This window comes from Ovis aries, chromosome 4 (genome assembly GCF_016772045.2).
Source record: "Ovis aries strain OAR_USU_Benz2616 breed Rambouillet chromosome 4, ARS-UI_Ramb_v3.0, whole genome shotgun sequence".
In the NCBI taxonomy this organism is placed as follows: Eukaryota; Metazoa; Chordata; class Mammalia; order Artiodactyla; family Bovidae; genus Ovis; species Ovis aries.
This window is the reverse complement of record NC_056057.1, coordinates 121182147-121204039: the sequence shown is the minus strand read 5'-3', so window position 1 is coordinate 121204039 and position 21893 is coordinate 121182147. Positions and strand designations below refer to the sequence as shown.

Below are 21893 nucleotides of genomic sequence, written 5' to 3'. Positions count from 1 at the left end.
AGTTTGGCCCCTAAAGCCAGAGCTGTGGCCCTGACCCCGAGCAAATCATCAATCGGACTCAGTTTACAACCTGTGAAATGGGATTCTTTCCCCTTCCCACCTACTTAGTCAACCAGGAACACGTGAGAGTATCTGAGATACAGAGTCGTTAAAAGTCAAGCCCTTTTCTGCCCTGCACAGACAGGGCAACGAGCGCTCACTGAAGGGAGTTGCCTACTTTGCCAGGCGGCGTTGTGTCGAGAGCCAAACGTCCAAGCCGCTGTGGACCAGGAGCCAGACACGCCGGAGCAAACCCGGGGGAGGGGAGGAGGACAGCAAGCTGGCTCTGGGGCCTGGGTCTGCACAGGGCCCAGATCAGCCTTCTGTGAAGGGGTCCCTCGCGCACAGGTGGGGGCCTCTTAGGGATCACCTGAGCCCCGAGGGACATCGGACCGGGTGCATGTCCCCTGGCTCTTCAGGACATCAGGAGCCAGGGGGCCAGCTCTCCTTTCCGCCTAGTCCCCAGGCAGAGAGGGTGTGATGTCAGCTTCCTTAACGCCTTCTCTGGGTGAAGAAATTTGAAGTGGAGCCTTCTCAAGACATACTCTATAGAGTAAAACCTAAGGTCCTGAGATAGCTTGGCCAGCCAGCAGAGACACTCACTCTTAGGAGAGTCTGCTGGCTGTGCAGGAGTCTGGCCTCAGAGCCTAAGGACCAGTGGAACTCCAGACGGCCTGCCCCTCCCCGGGGGACCCCCACCCCCACACACCACCACCCCGCCCCCGAAAACTGCAGACTCTGGAGGGCTTGGCATCGCCGCCCCTTGCTGCACAGACACTCGTGCTCTGCTTCCGCTGGCTGCTGACTGAGAAAAACCATGGGCACATGGCTGCTGCCAGCCTGACCCGCTGAGTTTTCAGTCCAAGTTTGGGGCAAAGGTGCAAACAGACCATCAGCATTGTTTAAACGTATTTCAGTCAACTCCTGTTGGCGGCTCCTACCACAAAAAGTCTAAGGCTCATCTCTGCTTTGAAACGAAGCAAAGCGACATCTCAGATCATGTATATTACACGTCTGCACATGGGCTGTTGGCTGAGCACAAAACGTTCAAGAGGGCCCTCATGCACGGACACCAGCAGCCACGTCTTACCTTGCGGCACCCCGCCCGGAGACTAGTCCAGGAGGTCTGCTTGGGAGGCCCGGCCCCCTGGCTCCAGACATCTGGACCACGAAGAGGAGTAATGCCCTGGTGACCTCAGAGGCTAGCCTGCTTAAAGTTTTGGCCAGGAAGGACTCAAAGCAGAAACGACCATCTTTTGTCATTAACATTAGCATGACGAAAGACACACAGTTTTAAAAATAAAGGGCACTCTGTCGAAGACACTTCTGCTCCTCAAGACTGACAATTCTGCTATGATACTGTCTCTGTCCCAGAGAAGCAGCAACAGCTTCTGGGCACAAACATTGGACAGATGCCCAGGTCAGTGGGTCTGCTCTGCACACCCCAGACGGGACGTGGACAGGTCACCCCGTCATGGACATGAGATGAGACAAGAGCTAGGGGAGACTGCGGCCAGCCACACTCTTCTCAGCTGCTGGGAAGCACCGGAGCATGTTTGGAGTGAAAAAGGACATCCAGTGTGGACCAAAGAAACCAACTCACACCTCACAGGGCCACACAGAGGGACACAGTCCTCGGTCAAGAGTCCAGAGATCAAAGACAGACTGAGGGATAGAAGCTCTGGCCCAAAGCTGGGAAGACTTTAATCGGCGTAATCAACCAGCAGAGAGAGGCCCTGCGTTGGCCCTGTATCTCATGGACTGCTTTCTGAGCTGCCAGGCGGGGCAGAGTATTCCAAGTAGCACAGTCTCCATTGCTAAGAGTCGCTTCCCCAGCGTGCAGGCAAACGTCACTGACCTCCTGGACTTCCCCGCCTCCCTAAGTGAGACCATGCCTGGACATGGACCTGATCACCTGCTGTTGATCCAGGAGTCCGCTTTCCCCTCTCCACCCAGTGGTCCTGGGGATCCCTTTGTTCCGGAACACTCAGGCCTGCAGTAGATGATGACACGTGGTGGATTCTGACCGCCCCCCACCCCCCACCCCAGGCACGAGCCTGGAGGAGCCTAGAGCCAAGGGCAGGGAGCACCACGCCATCTGGGAGCGGTGCCCAGAGAAGAGCCATGTGGACTGCTGGGCAGGCCCGCGGCCGCGTCAGCCTCTCGTGAGGACGAGTACCTTGTCCAGCACCTAACTGCGGGTGGGCCAGAGAGCAAAGTGCCCTCTGCTCTTTCCCTGACGTGCTGGCTGGGCTACAAAGGAGGCCAGGGTGTGCTCCATCCTTCAAGCCTTCCAGAGGCTGTAACCACGGCAAACATGTGAACTCTCGGAAATCCACAAGATTAGCAGGTCCTGAGTCAAGCGTTAGGAAGATTTGCTGCTCGGGCGATGCACGCTTGAGGATGGGGGATTTCCTTCCACAAAGGGCCACCGTCCATGCAGACCATGGCTCCTTCGATTGAACTCCTGTGCCTCAGCATGCCTTTGTGATGCGTTCTGGTCTCAGGAACTGTGGCGCCTCCAGCTTTGCTCTTCTTTACCAGGACTGCTTGGGCTCTTCTTTCTGGGCCCTCACTCACTTTACTTTTCAGCTATTCTCTCTATTTCTGTAAAGACTACCATTGGGGTTCTGATGGGGATGAACACTGGCTCTGGACGTTGTAACCCTAAGCCTTCCACTCCACAAACATGAGGTCTCTTTCCATGCGTTTTCACCTCCTCTACTTTATTTTCTAACGCTTTGTAGTTTTCAGAAATAAGACTTGCATCTCCTTAGTTAACTCCTAAATATTTTATAATTTTTGATCCTGCGTGAATGAGAGAATTTGATCAACTTCCTTTTTGGACGGTTCATGTCAGTGTGTAGAAATGCAACTGATTTTTTATCCTGCAACTTCACTAAATTCATTTATTAAATCGCATAGTTTTTTTTATGGAACCTTTGGGGTCTTCTACACATAAGTCATGTCATCTGCAAACAGATCATTTTGCTTTTTCCTTTCCAACCTGGGTGCTTTGTATTTCTTTTTCTTGCCTGATTGCCCAGCATGGGCACAGTCTTGTTTTGCTCTTGTCTCAGAGACAGTGCTTTTGGTTGTCATCAGTGAATATGATGTTAGCTGTTGGCGTGTCATGCTGCTGCTAAGTCGCTTCAGTCGTGTCCGACTCTGTGCGACCCCATAGACGGCAGTCCACCAGGCTCCCCTCTCCCTGGGATTCTCCTGGCAAGACTACTGGAGCGGGGTGCCATTGCCTTCTCTGGTTGGCGTGTCATACATAACCTTTATTATGTTGAGGTAAATTCCTGCTAATTCCTTTAAGTTCATACGGCACATAACCCTTGTGGTTTTGGATTCTGTATAATGTGGAAATGATGAATACAGAAACAGGTCAAGGCAGAAGTTTGTCTTTGAAATAAAGGAAAGTTTGTTTAAAAAAAAAAGCAACTTCAACAAGTTCCAGAGTAAATCTCTTTGTGACATCAACATTGGGAGGCGAGCTCCTTTGACGTCTGGGGTCTATGAGCAGTAGCTTTGTTCAAGGGGTAAAACTTGGCCATAGTCAGTCCCAGAGTAACCGGCCCTGTAGTCATCAGAGCAGAAACTGGGTTAATTGCAAAGCTTCTACATCTATTACCGTGTGTGCCCCTAGAATCAGGCTGATGGCCCCATCTGATTTTCTACACGAAACCAGAAGTAACAGAAGTGTGCTACTTCACAAATTGCAGCAACAGATTCTTCTCTATTTTGATCTAGACTCTCGTAAGTGGTGGTAACAGCGATGCTTCGCTGTGTGAGCAACACTCCATGTCCTGCACACGGGAAGATCACCCAGCACCCCATGAGGGCTGTTCCCAGGCAGCAGCCTCGGTTTTCACTGGAATCATCCGACATTGAAGGAGTCCTCTGCTGAAACTATGACTGTGGGTAGTGGCTGGAAGTGCCTTTAGAGGTGTGGACTATTTCACAGGGCAGAGCAAGCACCCACAGCCCCCCTCATCTCCTCGCTTTTCAGTCCAAGCTTATCGCCCAGTGCAGCTGCTCCTGGTCCGTCACCGACGCCAAACACTCTTTTCTTCGGGCTCCAGGTTCCGCTCTGCCGATCCCTCTCTGTGCGCATCGCTGTGTCTGAAGATACCTGGGCTCCTCTCCGACCAGTCCAGCCCCACCAGAAAGGCGCTCTTTATCAAGTCGTCAGAAGTCCATCAGGACCTGGGAGTGCTGAGCATCTGGAGAGACCGTACCCCCCACGGCAAATCGCCATCTTGCAGGGAAGGCAAAGAAGATACAGAAAGTGTAAGCAAGCGTTCATGCAAATCATGGAGACTGAGGCTCTCATTCATTTGATATGCACTGAGCTCCCGTGTGTTGGGCACAGTTTTTGAGAACTGACAGTGTTTAAGGGTTAACCTTGAATTCGTTTTGTGAAAACTTAGACCTGAGTCAAAGAGAAAAGTAATTTCTCTTTGGGAAAATGGATTTTTAAAGAAAAGTTCTTTAAAGAAAACTGGGATTGTCTGCCCCAGTTAGTGAGTTATTAATGAATATAACAATCAGAAGACTGATGATCAGACAGAACTTTCTAGCAGCCTTTCTGTAAGAGTGAGGATTTGGGCTTTCTCTGTAATTAAGTGGGATGACGTCCACATTAGACCAGAGCCAAACCATACAGTCAGTGGAATAAAAGCTGCCCTTCATCTCTCCCCAGGAAGGCTTCCTGGGGTCACCTTCCTGGCTAGGAAATATTTGGTTCTGGATGTGTCATGAGTTACTTCTGCAATATTGGTTTGATATTTTTAAGTAGTAACTGGCACCTTCTAAAAAGCATTTTTGGCTTTGGAGAACTTCTTTATTGTTTTCCTATGAAGCCTAACCTTTCAAATAAAGTAGCAAATATCCTGACATATCACACTTATGACACTTTACCCACCGACATTTAGAGACTTGACATTTTCTGAGTTTTCCTGGTTTGCAAAGACCAAGCAGATAACAGGCTCTACCCATCGAAGAGTCTGATCACATACAAGCAAAGCAGAAAGCCCTGCAATATAGTTACAGTGGCTTCAGATGGGAGCCTGAAACCAGAGTCTCCATCCTTTCAAGCTTGAGCGCTGCCCTATGGCTGTTAGCGTCAGCAGAGACAGCGACGAAGGGCTGTGGGGAGGCAGACTGAGGGCGCCTGGGAATGGGCGTCAGGAGCAGAAGCAGATGCCCCCCGCCCGCTGCAGGGCTGTGGTCAGGGAGCACGGGGCTCAGGGAGCCCTTTGGCCAGACGCCAATGCCTGGGCGCTCACGCAATCACTCCTCCTTGGAGCCTGGTGCAGGCTGGGGCCCCAAACCACCTGATTTCAGGATTCCTCTTCCAAATCTGCAGGTTCTTTGACCACATGAAAATACAAATGTTTTTCACTTTTGAAGACACTAAAAAAAAGGTGGTTTGCCAATTAAGCCTACTCGTGAGAGACATTGCTTTACTAGCGTGTGAGATGAGTGCAATTGTGCGGGAGTTTGAGCATTCTTTGGCATTGCCTTTCTTTGGGATTGGAATGAAAACTGACCTTTTCCAGTCCTGTGGCCACTGCTGAGTTTTCCAAACTTGCTGGCATATTGAGTGCAGCACTTTCACAGCATCATCTTTCAGGATTTGAAATAGCTCAACTGGAATTCCATCACCAGACCACCTGACTTGCCTCTTGAGAAACCTATATGTAGGTCAGGAAGCAACAGTTAGAACTGGACATGGAACAACAGACTGGTTCCAAATAGGAAAAGGAGTATGTCAAGGCTGTATATTGTCATCCTGCTTATTTAACTTATATGCAGAGTACATCATGAGAAACACTGGGCTGGAAGAAGCATAAGCTGGAATCAAGATTGCCGGGAGAAATATTAATCCCCTCAGATATGCAGATGACACTACCCTTATGGCAGAAAGTGAAGAGGAGCTAAAAGCCTCTTGATGAAAGTGAAAGAGGAGAGTGAAAAAGTTGGCTTAAAGCTCAACATTCAGAAAACGAAGATCATGACACCTGGTCCCATTAATTCATGGGAAATAGATGGGAAACAGTGGAAATGGTGTCATACTTTATTTTTTTGAGCTCCAAAATCACCACAGATGATGACTGCAGCCATGAAATTAAAAGACCCTTACTCCTTGGAAGGAAAGTTGTGACCAACATAGACAGCGTATTGAAAAGCAGAGATATTACTTTGCCAACAAAGGTCCATCTAGTCAAGGCTATGGTTTTCCTGTGGTCATGTATGGATGTGAGAGTTGGACTGTGAAGAAAGCTGAGCACCAAAGAATTGATGCATTTGAGCTGTGGTGTTGGAGAAGACTCTTGAGAGTCCCTTGGACTGCAAGGAGATCCAACCAGTCCATCCTAAAGGAGATAAGTCCTGGGTGTTCATTGGAAGGACTGATGCTGAAGCTGAAGCTCCAGTACTTTGGCCACCTCATGCGAAGAATTGACTCATTGGAAAAGACCCTGATGCTGGGAGGGATTGGGGGCAGGAGGAGAAGGGGACGACAGAGGATGAGATGGCTGGATGGCATCACCGACTCGATGGACGTGAGTCTGAGTGAACTCCGGGAGTTGGTGATGGACAGGGAGGCCTGGCGTGCTGTGATTCATGGGGTCACAAAGAGTCGGACACGACTGAGCGACTGAACTGAACTGGACTGTGAGGGACAATTTATGTGGAAGAAACTATGCTGGATAGACTGTAATATTGTGTGTAACTTCATGCTGAAGGCCTGGATCTTTCACTTTTCCTAGATGACACAGATCTTTCCAAAACTGGATTCCTACTCTTACTCCACACTTCAAGACTTGCCTAGTTAAAAAAATAAATCAAGAAATTCTCCAACAGCCACTTTATTTTTACAGCCACATGCCTCTCCTTGGCTCCCTGACTCTGAAATGCCAGCCCATCCACCCCCATCCACCTCCCATCCACCAGCCCCACCCCCATTCCCTAGAAAACTCCATGTGGGCCCGAGCTGCTCTTTCTGCAGCCCTCGTCCCACCCCTGTGTTTTCATCACAGTTTGCCCACCCCTGTCCAAAGATTTGGGCAGCCCATGAGAGCCCACCCGCACGTGCCCACATGTGCGTGCCCAGCCTCGAGCACCTACCCGCGAGTGCCCACCCATGAGTGCCCAGCCTCGAGTGCCCAGCTGCTCTGGCCTGTGTGCTGGGGTTGCTGCTCCGCAGGAACCTGGGCCGCCCACCTTCTCCGCAGCACACGTGTGCTCCGTGAACCATGGAGATGAGCTGTGTGAGTCTGAAGCAAGTTGGGAGAGCAGCCCCCAGGGATGGGAGACAGTGCGGGGCAAGAGCCCTCAGACAAACTGCCCTCTGCAGGGGAGCCGGGTAGGGTCCCCGAGTGAGGAGCCGCAGGGACCTCACACTGCAGGTGTCTGGCCAGGTCCCGGAGCCTTCAGTGTTGCCAGCGATTCCATCCTCTTCCTTCTTTCCAGCGTCTGACCGTGGTCATCGGAGGGCTGCTTACACTATCCTTCCTGACACGGGCCCTACCTGCCTGTCCTCTTAGGAGACCCATAAAAAGCTAAAAAAAAAAAAAAAAAAAAAAAAAGTCCAGAAGCTGAGCAGCCAAAACTGGGGAGAAGAAACACCAATAACTGGAAGGACAGTGAGTTTTAAATCAGAGGCAGAGCTGCATGGTCCTTAATGGCCTCCTTAATGGTTTTCAAGCTGGCAGAACATTTTGTTCAAATAAGATGGAACAAAGGATTCCAATTTATAAATGGATTTGTTGGTTCTGGTTGATGGAGGGGTGGCGAACCCATTGGCCAAGAAACCACAGGCTTGGCCTGTCCCCAGCCTCTCCCAATAGAGAAGCTCAAAAAGCAGCTTAAACCCGAGCATCTGTTCTGCCTCTGTTCTTGCAGCATAGAAACCGGCCGGGAAGGTTAAGCAACCTGCCAAAAGTGGCGTCCTGCATTTGGGCAGAAAGTGCTAGGCGCTCAGTTATGTCCGACTCTTTGCGACCCCATGGACGGTAGCCAGGCTCCTCTGTCCATGGGACTCTCCAGGAAAGAACACTGGAATGGGTTGCCATTCCCTTCTCCAGGGGATCTTCCCAACCCAGTGATCAAACTTAGGTCTCCCACATTGGAGGCAGGTTTTTTATGTCTGAGCCAGCAGGGAAGCCCTGGATCAAAGTTCAAGGCATCTGACCTCTACACGAGCACTCCCTTAGTAACTCCAAGAGAGCTACTAACAAGAAGAATCACAGTGAAGTGCGGATCCGAAGGATAAGGAGGGCCATGATGCTCAGAAGTGGCAACTGCCACACTATCCCAACCTCCCTTTTCATAGAAACATAGGCCGTTGAGTTCCACTGGGGTTGCCCAATAAACACTAGGTCATCTGTCCCAATCTGTTCCAAACCAGCTTTAAAGCAACAGTTGCAATTCAAGAATCATGTTTTGCCTGTCCAAGACGCCAGGTTGATATCAGCTGGTGACCTATTTTTCATATGGTCATGCTGCCCCCAACAGACATGAGTCTTGGTGTTTAGAGATCCATACCCTGGTGGGTTGGAGTTCCAGCTTCAAGCAGAAGCTGATCGTTTGGGTATGGTATCCCCTAAAAGATGGGAGGTGAAATTTTTAAGTTCTGGTCTAGCTCTTTCCTGAGATTGGACCTTGGTAGCACTAAGGAGAAGAGGAAAAGAAAAATCGTGTGTGGTGTCCTTTAAGGTCTGGCTGACGGGCTGTTCAGTGGGCTCCAATCAGTGATATCTGCTGTTGCTGGAGGGGCTTCACTGGTGGCTCATGTGGTGAAGAATCTGCCTCCAACGCAGGAGAGCTGGGTTTGGTCCCTGGGCTGGGAAGATCCCCCGGAGGAGGGAGTGGCTAAGGAAATAGAGAGTCCTACTGTAATTCCCCTCTAAAATAAAATCTCCTAAGCTAACCAGTCAGATCCCTATAATGGGGATACACATCAACGTAACCCAGAAGTACTGGAGCAGGACAGTCGTCTACAAATTCGGCAATTTATTTTTTTAAATTAGCACATGATTGCCATCATAGAAGAAAAAGCATTGAAAGGTGGGAAAAAGGCAAATAAAAAGAAAGATTATACAGGCCTGGCCCTGAATCTTGGGACACTTGTCCACAGCGGATGTTGTCTGTTTCATTTTCCTAGCTTTTGTCTGGTTAATTTTAGTTTCAAGTCTCCAGATGGTGTGAAGTCCAAGTAGGAGGTGGTATCTTCTTTAAATGAGAAAAATGAATCCATGAGATGATGTCTTTAAGTTCAGCAGCACAGAGGTTAGTTAGAAATACGTAAAGGAAATCAACCATGAATATTCATTGGAAGGACTGATACTGAAGCTGAAGTTCCAATACTCTGGCCGCCTGATGCAGAGCTGACTCACTGGAAAAGACCCTGATGTTGGGAAAGATTGAGGGCAGGAGGAGAAGGGGACGACAGAGGGTGAGACGACTCAACGGACATGAATTTGAGCAAACTCCAGGAGATGGTGAAGGACAAGGGAGCCTGGTGTGCTGCAGTCTGTGAGGTCTCAAAGAGTCAAGCACGACTTAGCAACGGGACAACAACAATGGTCCCAACAAGGTTGGAGGGCGTCTTTGTGAAGGTGTCATTTCCAGTGGACGCGGTCTCCAGGCTGGAGAGCACCATCGTGCTGCACGTTTTCATCTCCCAGGACTGCACTGTGGGAAGGCTGCTCTTGCGTTTGCTTTCCAGGTCCTGGTAAGCGCCTTACAGCAGTTTAGATGCTTTGCTAATAGAGCAGGTTCACAGAAGCGATCATCAGATCTGACGGGTCTGCCCGTCAGGATTTTGAATGGTGACAGCCTGTTTTCCCAAAGGGAGCAGATCTCAGGTTAAAGGCAGTGCTCTGGGCCAAGTCAGCCTAAAAGATGTGGCAGGTTTAGTTACTGGCCCTTTATGGCTCCATTGCTACATTCCACCAGTCCTGACGCCTGGGGATGAGGGCACAACAGGAGTGCTGTGAAACCAGCCACACCTTGCGGACGGATTGGGTTACTTGCCAGCAAAATGGGGGCGTCCGTCACTGTCCCCATTCCCAACTTCTGTCACCCTCACTAGGAGTCAAAGGGTTTTCCCCAAGAGGGAATGATTTTCTCAACTTTAGCTACTGCTGTGGTCGAGGTTCTGTACCAAGCAAGCCTTCCCTGGTGAGAGAGATACAAGTCACTACCAGCACATATTTATATCCCTGAGAGGGCAGCCACCGCCCCAGGGCGAGGGAAAATGACTCATGGGAGTATGGACAGGTTGTCTTTCCTGGGCTATGCTTAGGACAAACTGGAAAGCTTAGGAATAAGTTGAGCCATTTCAGGAGATGGTTTTTTACAATATGGTTTTTCACATCGAGTTAACTTGCCCCACGAGTCAGATCAAGTGTATGCCCAAGGATGAAAGTGGAAGTGGAAGCATTAGTCGCTCAGGCGTGTCTGACTCTTTGCAACCACGTGGACTGTAGCCCACCAGGCTCCTCTGTCCATGGGATTCTCCAGGTAAGAATACTGGAGTGGGTTCCATGGCCTTCTCCAGGGGACCTTCCAGACCCAGAGATCGAACCCAGGTCTCCTGCATTGCAGGCAGATTCATATTCAAGGATCAGTTGGATATGAATTCATGTTCAGCTCAGGGAGGACAAGCCTACCGTTTGGTCCTAACCAAAGTTTTCTCTTAGAGTCATGTACACAACCTCGTTTGATACAACTCTTTAGATCTCTCTGAACAGAGAGCTGCTATGCTTCTAACACCTCAGTAATTAGCTCAGACTCTGACTTCCCGGGTAGGCAGGGCCCCTCTGGTATCACTTTGGACTTCTGGAGGGCTGCTGCCTGAGCTGCCGCGTCAGCCAAATGGTTCTGAGAGGGTAGCAGGCAGGAAGGCCCGGGGTCTCCAAGTGGAGGAAATAGCCTGCAAGTGTCAGACATTTTTCTCTCTCCTAAGTGGCAGGAAGAAACAAACTAGGGGAGGTTTCTCTTAAAATTCTGTGTTGCCATGACACCTGGTTTCACCTGAAGTTAACTAGTCTCAAACCTAGAGAAAACCAATGCCTTCTTCTTATGGAAAGGTTCATCCTAAGCTATGCTAATGTACCATGCATTTACCCCAAACTCTGTCTTCAGGTCGGTTAGGAACATCCAGCTGAAGACTAGCAGGGGGTGCTCTTTCTGCCCCCTTCTGATGTCTCTGTCAGAAGCTTTCTCTATCTCCTTTATACTTCAATAAAACTTTATTACACAAAAGCTCTGAGCGATCAAGCCTTGTCTCTGGCCCCGGATTGAATTCTTCTCCTCCAGGGGCCAAGAACCCTGGCGTCGTGACTCAGCAACAACCTTTCAGTGCCTTCCACTTTCCTCCTTGTCTGCTGCTGAGTGTCCAGAACTTTTCTTCGTTGCCAAGGATGTGCGCAGTTGCGTGGCATCTGAGGGGCTCAGCACTTAACAGCTGTCTGATTTTCTGTCCTGAAAATGCTAAAAAACCCTTCCAAAGCATGACAAAATCATGAGCAACACCAAAAATTTTATCTCCTGCCAGTGTTTATATTAATGGCTTTCTCCTTTGCCATGAAGTAGGCTCCAGATAACACGGGAAGTTCTACCTGCTGAGCAAAAGCGGCTTCTGGTGTGACAGTGGGCTCAGTGCATTCAGTAAAGCCCAGACTCATCTTCAGCGCGGGTCCACCCCACTCCCTGTGGTCTAGGACTCAGGACTCGGTGCTCTCAAATAGGATCCATCAGTAAACCAGATCAGATCAGGGTTTGGGGAGGGGAATCCCACAGATCATGCCAAGGGTTGGGAGTTGGTCAGTCAGCGTCAGACGGTCCAGAGGACTTCATCAGCCGGCAAGGGGAGGAGGGTAGCAAGGCGCAGGGAGTCAGAGCAGGAAGAAGCCCTGTTAGAAGGCCCAAACGGAAGCTCAGGATGCTGGGGAGAGGCGTTCAGTGTGCTGAGAATGAAGCTCCGGAACAGGGCGGAAAATAGCCCCTCTGCGTCCTAATCCCCGGGCAGCGGCCACAGCGCCTCGCCGAGGAGGAGGGGTATGGTTCCCAGGTCTAGTCACCGGCTGTAACGCCCTGTGTGTTCCGGCTGGTTTGTGCACACGGCGCGGAGTCAGTACCACAGGAACTGCCTTCTCTTTCAGGAACAGAAGGAAAAGGGTAGTTTAGAACCAGGGTGACTGAAGGCAGGGGGATGAGGAAGACAGCCTTCAATCAGGGCTGAAGCTTCTTGAGTTTCTTTTGTCCAAATACTAGGTTTGGTCTGATCAGCCTTCAGGAGGGAATACAGAACTGGGCCATGGCAGAAAAATCTGGGTCCAGTCTTCACAGAACCCTGGCCATCCTGAGAGCCTCTCAGTTGGCTCTTTGCTTTGGGGTGAAGAAATGTTAGGAGACCCTCAGTTTTGTGTGGATCCAATAGCAGCCATGTTCAGTAGTTAACTGGCCTGAACATCTGATTTTAGGTTTACAAACCTGGGGTTTTTCTCTTTGACACCTCATGTCTCCTTTCTGCAAGTTCTCAGAGAAAATGGAGGCTAGCCTCCAAGAGTGCTTCTGCCAAAGGAGGGCGGGGAATGTCGCCCACATGCTGCAAAGGGGAAGAATTTGGAGGGAAGGCGACTTTGATCTTGAAATTCTGCTTAAAAACACTGGGCTTTCAGTGTAGCCCCAAGGCATACCAGTACATGTGAACTGTTGATTTCCCAGATGCAGGCAAACACATTTTGACTCTCAGGCCAGCAGGGGTGCTGAAGAAATCACTACAGAGTCGACCACTGTAAAGGGTGGGCCCTCAGTGGTGTGGCTCAAAGAGGGCAGGGGCATTCGGCCCAGCTGGGTGTCAGGGTGCAGTGATGTTGCTAATGGCTCTTAAGTCTTGGACAGACCTCCAACTCCTTCCAAGTGGTTTCCAAAGAGGGTACATGGAGTACTGCAGGGGCTTTTACACAGAACAATCAACCTTGTTTAACATATTCTTCAGTTACACACCAGATTGCGTGAACAGCCTCTGCTTTCAGTGGACACTGATGAACACGTGGCAGAGGTTTTCTTTTACCCAGCTGAATCTTCACGCGTGGCGCAGAGTGGATGCGACTCGTAGACCAAGGTTTATCAGGGATGGTGTCTAAAAGACGGTTAGGCTCAACCATGGAGGGTTAGGGTCAAAAAAGTAGAATGGCAATAGATGAGTCTCCTGGAGAATCTTGAAGCTTAGGGTCTCCTTGGAGACATAAAAATATTTCCACCTTTGGAGAGAAGGAAAGATGGCCTCTATATGCTTCTAGGAAATCTTTCCGGGAAATCTCTCCCTAATAGGTGGCTAGGGCAGGAGAAAGCGGATGAGTGCCTTGAATCAGTCATAATAAAAAGGGACTGGAAGAGACTGGATGGATGGTGGACGGATGGATGGAGGGAAAGATGGGTGGATGGTGGATGGACGGATGATGGATGGATGGTGGGTAAAACAGTCCTCCTGTTCCTTTCCTCTATGGAAGTCAACTAATTATATTTCTAAGCTGCCTTTTATACCAAAGGCAGCTTTCCCCAATCATGATCCAAATAATTTCTCAAAATATTACTAGCAGTCAAACAGTTTTGACCTGCCTTCTTCTATGTTTATACTTAGTTGAACCACTTAACAAAGACCATCGCTCAAGTACGATTATATTTCTTCTTGAGAAATGATGCCACTAAACTCAATAGATATTTGTTGAATAAATATCAAGATGTACTTTCTGAAACAGCTGAAGCCATTGAGTGGCAAATAAAAAAATGTAAAATGTGGCCCTAAACTCTGAATAACCTGCTTTACGTCTCTCAGAGGGAAAGCTGATTGTACCAGACCATGAGATTTTGAGCAGTGGGTCCCCAAATGCTTTCAGAACTTTTCTAATTGCACGTTCATTATGAACACAGTTACACTCACAGCATTCGTGTTTAACTAGGGAGCACGTGGAGAGTGCAGCTGCCTGGGAATCCATGTGGACTTACACCCCAAGTCGTTCAAGCCCAGAGTCCGCTTTGGAGGACACGCAGTCCGAGCGCTGGCGTGATGGATGGGGGCGCAGGACGTCCTGGGAGAGGGGCTGCCAACAGGGGAGTGAGGAGGCCCACCTCCTACCCAGGACCCAGGAGCCGCTCCAGGTGAGGCCGGCCCTCCCCATTTTTCTACGCAAGCTTGTCTGTTTGGGGCCGAACACTGTGTGTTCACAGTTTCCAGCTCCAGTGTCAGCACCTTGATGAGACAGAGTTAAAAGCGTTGTAAGAGCTGCCACACAGAGGAACATACACCAGAGAAGATGCTGGGCAGTGAGCCTCTCCCTGGGGTCGGGGGGCTCTGGGGTGTGGAGACCATGTTGGCAAACTGGACACTGTGTATTTTTCCTCCCCTGGATCCGTGGGAAGACCTGGCCATCTGACGGGCTTGGGTCAGTCACGTGTCCCAGGGCACAGAAGCTGGTGTGACAAGCTTGAGGGAGGAAGCCAGCTCCCTCCAGGGGTGCCAGCCTCTGGGGTGACTTCCGGCCCCTGATTCCAGGCGGGTGAGGTGACAGTTTGGGGACTGAGGCCGAGGATCTGCGACAGGAGGGGCACTGCCCCCCCCCCGCCCCCCCTCCCCCCGCATGTCGGTCCCTTTCACCTTTGCAACTTCAGGCTTTGGGTACTCAACAAGATTCTCCATGCAGAGACATCACCACCATCTGCGGTACGTACTTAGCATCTCTCCGGATGAGTCAGCAAACAGACACGCGAAAGGACCCTCATCCTTGAAGAGTCTACAGGATAGGTCGCAGTGCCTGCCTCGCGGGCCCCAGGAGGGTCCCAGGAGGGTCCCAGGAGAATTTATTTACTCAGTTCTTAGTATGCGGACTCTCAGATTCTTCACAGCTTTCCATTAGTGTAAACAAGAAAGCCATCAGTATCCTGGCATGGAACTTTGGGAGCAGAAATTAGCCTGATCTGGGGCAGCTGCATAGCTGTTGGCTCGCCCCTTGGGCTCATCAGCTTCCCAGTTTGGTGCCCTTTCTCTTAGAAGCACGATAAGGACTCTGGAAGGAAGGTCCTGGCAAAATACTCCCCCTCACAGATCTGAACTTGCAGACACTTCTGGCGTCATCCCTGGACGAGACCCAAATGAGCGTGTAAGAGGTAATTGGAAGCGAACACAATGGTTCTTTCTGGCGTTTGGCATCCAGCAGCCCTTTCGGAAAAATTCTACGCAGCGTGATCTGAGACCCCCGAGTTGGTCCTGGGGGCTGAGGTGGGGGTCGGAGGGTGCTGTGCAGGGAAGGCCCCCGCAGGGCCCTGGGAAAAGTGCCTCCTTTGCTCCTCAGGCTGTGGGACCCAGGGGAGGGGGCCAGGCTGCAGCGCGCTGGAACTTGGTCTTCCCATGGACCTGGCCTTCTGGCCGCCCTCCAGCCTCGTCAGCCCTTTGTCCCGAGAGTGAGGCCACATGCTGACCCTTTGCCAGCGGGTCATAATTCTTCACTGAACAGCCGCCACTTCGATGAAAATCATTTGTCTTTATCGCTGTGGGGCTCTCCTGATAATCTCCCAGATTATCAACTAGACCATGTTGTGTTGCCATCCACGGCACTATCCTGCCCTCGCCTGGGGTCGGCCCTTCACAAGGTGCTTTGGAATGTTCAAGGGTCCCCACGATGCATGAACATGTTTCTCCATGGTGATGCTTGGCCCCAGAAACATGAAACCAGCTTTATAATCTTCTGTTATAAATGTTCTGTCATTTTAAAAGATGAATTCAGGTTAATGAACCTCAAGGTGTTGCTTAAGCCATCAAGTGGGGACATGCTTTACCCCTGCTGTGACCACACCAGAAATAGCAGCATCTGGTTATTTAGTGCCCAGAACCAGAGAGACACATCGGACCATAAAAATAAGCCTTCAGGCCTATGTAATGTACTCCTGCAACCCAACAAGCAAGTTCAAAAACGTTCGCTGTGCCCTTAGTCACTCAGTCGTGACCCCGTGGCCTGGGGCATGCCAGGTTCCTCTGTCCATGGGATTCTCCAGGCAAGAATTCTGGAGTGGGTTGCCATGCCCTTCTCCAGGGAATCTTCCCAACCCAGGAATCGAACCAGGGTCTCCTGCATTGCAGGCAGGTTCATTACCAGCTGAGCTACCAGGGACGCCCTAAATTCAAAAATGCTACAATTCAAAACCAGCAAAGGACTTGAGTAGACATTTCTCCAGGCAAGGTAAACAGACAGCCAATGGGCGCATGGAAAGAGTCTCTGCATTGGTCACTGAGAAACACAAATGTAAACCACAGTGAGATACCACCTCCCACTCATTAGGTGACCCTTGTCCCGGAAAAAACAGAAAGCAACAACTGTTGGGAAGGATGTGAAAAGGCTGCAACCCTGGTGCCCTGCTGTTGGGATTGTAAAATGGTGCAGCCCTGCTACAGGACACGGTATGCTGGTTTCTCTAAAATTCAATGTAAAACTACCTAGCTATTAAAAGTAGGGTCTCAACGAGATGTGGAAGATGTGGATACACTCCTGTTCAGAGCAGCGTCATGCACCATCCATCGTAGCTAAAACATAAGAAGCAACACAAATGTCCACAACAGATGACGGGTCAGCAGAACATGATCTCGACGCACAGCGGAGCGTCATCTGGCCTGTAAGGCGGAGCAGATGCTGACGCCCGCTGCAACACAAGTGAAGCTTGAGGATGTCACGCTCAGTGAGACAAGCCAGACACAAAAAGACGAGCACTGTGCTTCTGTTCACGTGAGGCCCCTGGAGGAGGCAGACACGCAGAGACAGGGAGGCTGGGGGCGCGGAGGGAGCCAGCGTTTGATGGGGACAGTTTCTATTTGGGCCGATGAGAGAGCTCTGGAGAGGAAGGGGTAAGGGTTGCCCGCCACTCAGCTGTGCCTCTGAGACTGGTTAAGGTGTGATTTTATGCTGTGCGCATGACGGGCTCAGGACCACGACGTCGCCCGCTTTGGGGCGGGGAGGGGGGGGGGGGGTCAGGGAAGCAGGCCCAGCCCGGGGACCGGACAGCAGCAGCGGGTGCCGCCTGGAGTCCGCGCGCAGTGAGAGGGCCACGCCCTGGGGCCCCGGTCCCTCGTGCTCTTCCTTGGTCCCCATCTCTCACTCCAGAGTCACGGGGCTTGGAGGGGCCAGGGTGGGGGCATCAGGAGGCCCTGGCCTGGGAGGAGTGAGGGGTTGGCATGGCGCTTCTGCGTCCATGGGGTTCTGGGGCATCTTCTCAGTTCGGCTCCAGGAGCCCCCCTCTGCCTTGGGCCCTCTGGCCCTGAACCAGTTAATAAAAAAGACACAATTTAACTGAGCATCGTAAGAAAAGACGTAGAACACTGCCAGCTGAGCAGACTCCACAATTTAAAGATGTCGACCGGAACCTAATAAATCCAAGAGCGTGACTCCAAACAAAAGGCCGGACGGGTGCCACCTTGCCGGGGCTGGACGGAACAAATCTGAGCCTCACCTGCCAGAACAATGGCATGAAAGACACAGATGCTGCTCCAGTTTGAAGACAAAGGAGGTGGAAAACCAAAGGGAGGCACTTAAGTTCACAGCGGTACTGCTCGAATGAAAGAAAAAAAGCTCCGTAGAGAAGCCTGGTTATATAATAAATGCTTTTCTTGCTGAGAGAGTCCGGTGTTGACACTAAGTCCCCACGCTCCCCTCCCAGCCCGCGGTCAGGGAAGGGTGCTGTGGCCTGAAACGGGCACGGTTGGGACACCGTGCACCAGACCTCAGTCAACCTCCCCAGCAGCCAGAGCCCCAGCCACCCCTCTCGGACCCGGGTCAGCCCCAGAACCCCAGGCTCCAGCCCCCCAGGCCTGCACCTCAAGCCTCCAGGCTCTGACCCACTTCCGTGCCAGGCCCTTCCACGTTCCTTCCACCAGCACCTATCACGAGCCCACAGCATCCATGATATTTGCAAATATATCATTCTATAGAAAACAAAGAACTCTCTCACCCAAAGGAAAGAATGGACATTAAGGTTGATTACGCCCAGCTCCCAGCCAGTCCCAGACTCTGGCCCATCTCCGGAATTCCTTGCCCCAGTCATTTAAAAGATAACCACTATGAACAACCTTGGAGAACAGGCCCCCTTAAGACAATAGCTTTCCACATATATGCCTGTATATACGTACTCTTTCCTTGGGTCAGTGCTGCTGCTGCTGCTGCTGCTGCTGAGTCGCGTCAGTCGTGTCCGACTCTGTGCGACCCCATAGACGGCAGCCCACCAGGCTCCCCCGCCCCTGGGATTCTCCAGGCAAGAGCACACTGGAGTGAGCTGCCATTTCCTTCTCCACTGGGTCGGTGCTGCAGCTCACTAATCTGACTGCTGCCGCTTCTCGCCTCATTAAAAGTGATCTGTTCCTGTAAAGTGCCAATCTTGTTCTTTCTCCCAACCTCGCTTCCCCTAATTCCCTTACCCTGCCATCTCTACAGCACTTTACAAGGAACTTCACTAAACTTGCAGTGACTTGCCGATGGCCTGGAAAGCACACAGCTGCCAACCACGCCCATGTCCCTAGGCCTCGAGCCTGGCTGGCACCTCCCTCCAGCCCCCCAGGGGTAGCCCAGGGCTTGGCCAGGTCAGGGGAGTGTGTGTTTGGGGGACCCTCTGCCTCCACCTCCAGCTGTCCTACTGGGAGCCGACCCACTAAGCAAAATGACCTGTTTGCATCTAAGCAGAGTGCCAGGGACAACGCTGTGCATGGTAGCCGCTGTTTCAGGCAACGGCCTTCAAGAAAAAGCCGTTTCCAACAAGCCTGTCCTGCTGCCATCCACCGTCACCTCAGCTGACTCAGCCCTGTGACTCTGACAGGGGCCCAGGGACACAGCCTGCTGCACGCGATACAAGCTGCTTCAGTGATGAGATCGCAGTTCAGAACTCACAGAACAGCCATCGTCGCCCTTAAATGTGAACAAGATGATGCCCCGTGGCTGAAGGAAGTGACCACCCGCCGGGGGCTTTCAAGCCACCACGGGACCCACCTGCGTCTGCTCGGGATGCCGGTGAGAGATCCCCACGAGGCTGGAGCCTGGAAGGCCCGGCAGGCTCCGTGTCCAAGGGGAGATCTTTCTGGATCACAGACGTGGCCTCAGGGAGGAGTTGGGGGGCCAGCGGCAGGGGCTCTCTGAGTCTTTACAGAGGACCACGACCTCACCGTGGGGGCTCCACCCTCCCGACCCCATCACCTCCCGGAGGCCCACCTCTGGACACCATCCCCCGAGGTTTGGTTTCAGCAGGTGAATCTGGGGGACACAGGCCTTCAGCCCTCGGCGTGCAGAGCTGTGTGCAGAGCCGCTGACGTCCAGAGCTGCCCTGTAGGGAGAGGGAAGCGGAGCTCTGCTGGCGTGTGAAGACAGGTCAGTACACGTGATCATAAAAGGTTGTGGCTGCGAGCCATGAACTGCGCTGGGATTCGTGGCCCCCAGGGGAGAGGAATTCGATCCGGGACCAGAGAGGAGGCTTGATCACTAGGAGGTTTGCATGGCAGAGTTTGATTAAAGTCAAAAGAGATAGAGAAAGCTTCTGACAGAGACAGCAGAAGGAGACAGAAAGAGTGCCCCCTTGCTAGTTTTTAGCAAGGCGTTGAATACCTGTTGGCAAGCTGCTAATCAGATAAAAGAAACACCTCAAGACTGAGAGAGTTGCACCAGGCGCCTCTCCCACAACACGCATTTAGAGATAGAATGGCAGAAGCGGAGTCATCTCCGGCCAGAAAACAATTGACAGGAGTCTTGAAGAAAGAAAGGTTTCCAAGGAAATACACAGTTTCATTGACATAGCTTAAGAAAATATTTCCATAAGAAAAGCGCACTGGTTAGCTCAAGGTTTGAGATAAAGGTAAGTTCAGGTAGAACCAGGTGTCCTCATGACAACGCAGGATTAAACCTGGCTCCTTTAATTTTGTGCAGGGAAGTAAAAAACGTCTGCCCCTTGGAATTTATTTCCTCCTGCCTCTTGAGGACCTCTGGCCTCCCTGCCGAGCCTGTTAACCTTCTCAGCCGCACAGGGCAGCCGACCTGAGACGATGAGAGTGGCTTTGCTGGACACAGCCAGACACCCCACCCAGCTGTGAACCCAGTGCCTTCAGGCCCCATCTCCCAAGGCCTTTTCTCCACTCTGCCATCCTAAACCTTCCGTATTTATGAGCATGAATTACTTTTATAACAGAAAATGGTAAACCATTTTTAAAATACGTTACAATCGTCAAGAAAAAATCAGCTTCATAAAGTCTAGTTGTCTAATCAAATGGTAAGTTTCTTGCCAAAAAAAAGCCAGTTTGAGCTTTTGTGCAAGAGATTCCCCTTCCAATGTTAATATTGTGAAATCCCAACATGCTTGATCTCCCATAATCAGAAGACTCCACGATCCTTACAAGACACTACTGTGCAAATTAGGGTGATCATTTCTGAGCCATGGAAAAATCAACTGGGGACATCATTTTTTAACATTTGTTGTTAATCTGGGATATAAATGCCTTTAATTTGGGATTTCTCTTCCAGCAGCTAATTTTAGATTAGCTGTTAGAGTGAGCGCTTCCACATGGAGAGAGTTTATGTTTATACCAGCTGACAGGAAGCTTCATCTCAGAGCCAGGAGGGGCCAGAGCTGATGTGAACGTTCGGAGCCATTTTTAACGCAGGGGTGTCTATTATTCTTAACAGAAAGGAGCATACTTCAAATAGTAACACCAAAATCCCCAACATGAACATTTTCTCTTCAGGATTTGTGGCATTTGTCTTGGCCTCTAAAGAAGGCCCTGACTTCCTCTTTCAAATCCCAATTCATTTCCCGCTTTTCCCCCGACACTATTATGTTTTCAGAGTAAACTCTCTAAGGTTTCTGGCCACGCAAGTGAAGAAACCAGTGTGACTGACTGGTCGTCCTTGAGAAACATGTAGACCCCAGCTTCCTGAACGGAGTCCCCAAATGCTGCGTTTCCGAGATGTCAAAGGTGACATGAGGGGGCAGGGACGGGGGTGGGACTGTTAGGGGAAGCACTCTGAGACCACCCACCCTGGCCAGGCACCACAGTAGCCATTTGCAAGAGTTGTTTCATGATAGGAGATCCTGGTAAGGAACATGGAACTAATAAGCCACCACCAACTGGAAGAGTTTGGGAAAGGTAGAAAGGAGACACCACATGTCTGACCACCTCCCAGAATCCTCTCTGGCATCCATCTTGGCTGATCAGGGCGTGCACCACCAGGAAGGACTCTGAGTCAGAATGATTGGCTAAAGACAACCCGAAAACGAGTCCCATCACCATAAAACAGAGCAGCTCTCCTGGGTTCCCTTACCCTCCAGCTCTCCCCCTGGGCGCCCCTTCCCAATAAAGTCTCTGACTTTGTCAGCACGTGTGTCTCCTTGGGCAATTCACTTCTGAGTGTCAGACAAGAGCCCAGTTTTGGGCCCTGGAAAGGATCCCCTTCCTGCAACAGGGAGGGGTGGGGCAGGTCCTGTGGTTCAAGGAATTTTCCCTTGTTTCTTGTTAACGGACGCTTCACACACGTGTCCCACATGCCGGCGTCCATACAGCGATGTGTTGCTTCATTATTTACTCCTTGACCCCCTGCTGGAGACTCACCCTCCGCAGTCCCTCTCGGGAAGTCTGCAGTCAACAAGCGCTTTGTTTTTAGCCCAGTTTTTTCAAGTGCACTGTGATCCGTTGACTCTAAGTAGCCACTGATTGAAAACATAGCACGTTTGCGCACTAAGGAAGTAGGAGAGCAGCAGGCGCGGTTGAGTAAGCTACGCCACCACCGCTGTGCGGTGCCGGACGCTGCTGCTGTTGT

The 21893-nt window shown here is 51.1% G+C and overlaps 2 long non-coding RNA genes across 2 annotated transcripts; one reads left to right on the top strand and one right to left on the bottom strand.

Annotated features, from left to right (window-relative positions):
* Window positions 1-1712: 1712 nt before the first annotated feature.
* LOC132659784 (uncharacterized) lies at window positions 1713-19425 on the bottom strand. Its single transcript, XR_009600589.1, has 3 exons — window positions 18233-19425; window positions 5598-5741; window positions 1713-4303 (listed from the first exon to the last, which is right to left on the bottom strand). It is a non-coding gene; the product is annotated as an uncharacterized LOC132659784 (long non-coding RNA).
* On the top strand, window positions 19314-21454 carry LOC132659783 (uncharacterized). Its single transcript, XR_009600588.1, has 3 exons — window positions 19314-19457; window positions 20010-21052; window positions 21163-21454. It is a non-coding gene; the product is annotated as an uncharacterized LOC132659783 (long non-coding RNA).
* The last annotated feature ends 439 nt before the right edge of the window (window positions 21455-21893 follow it).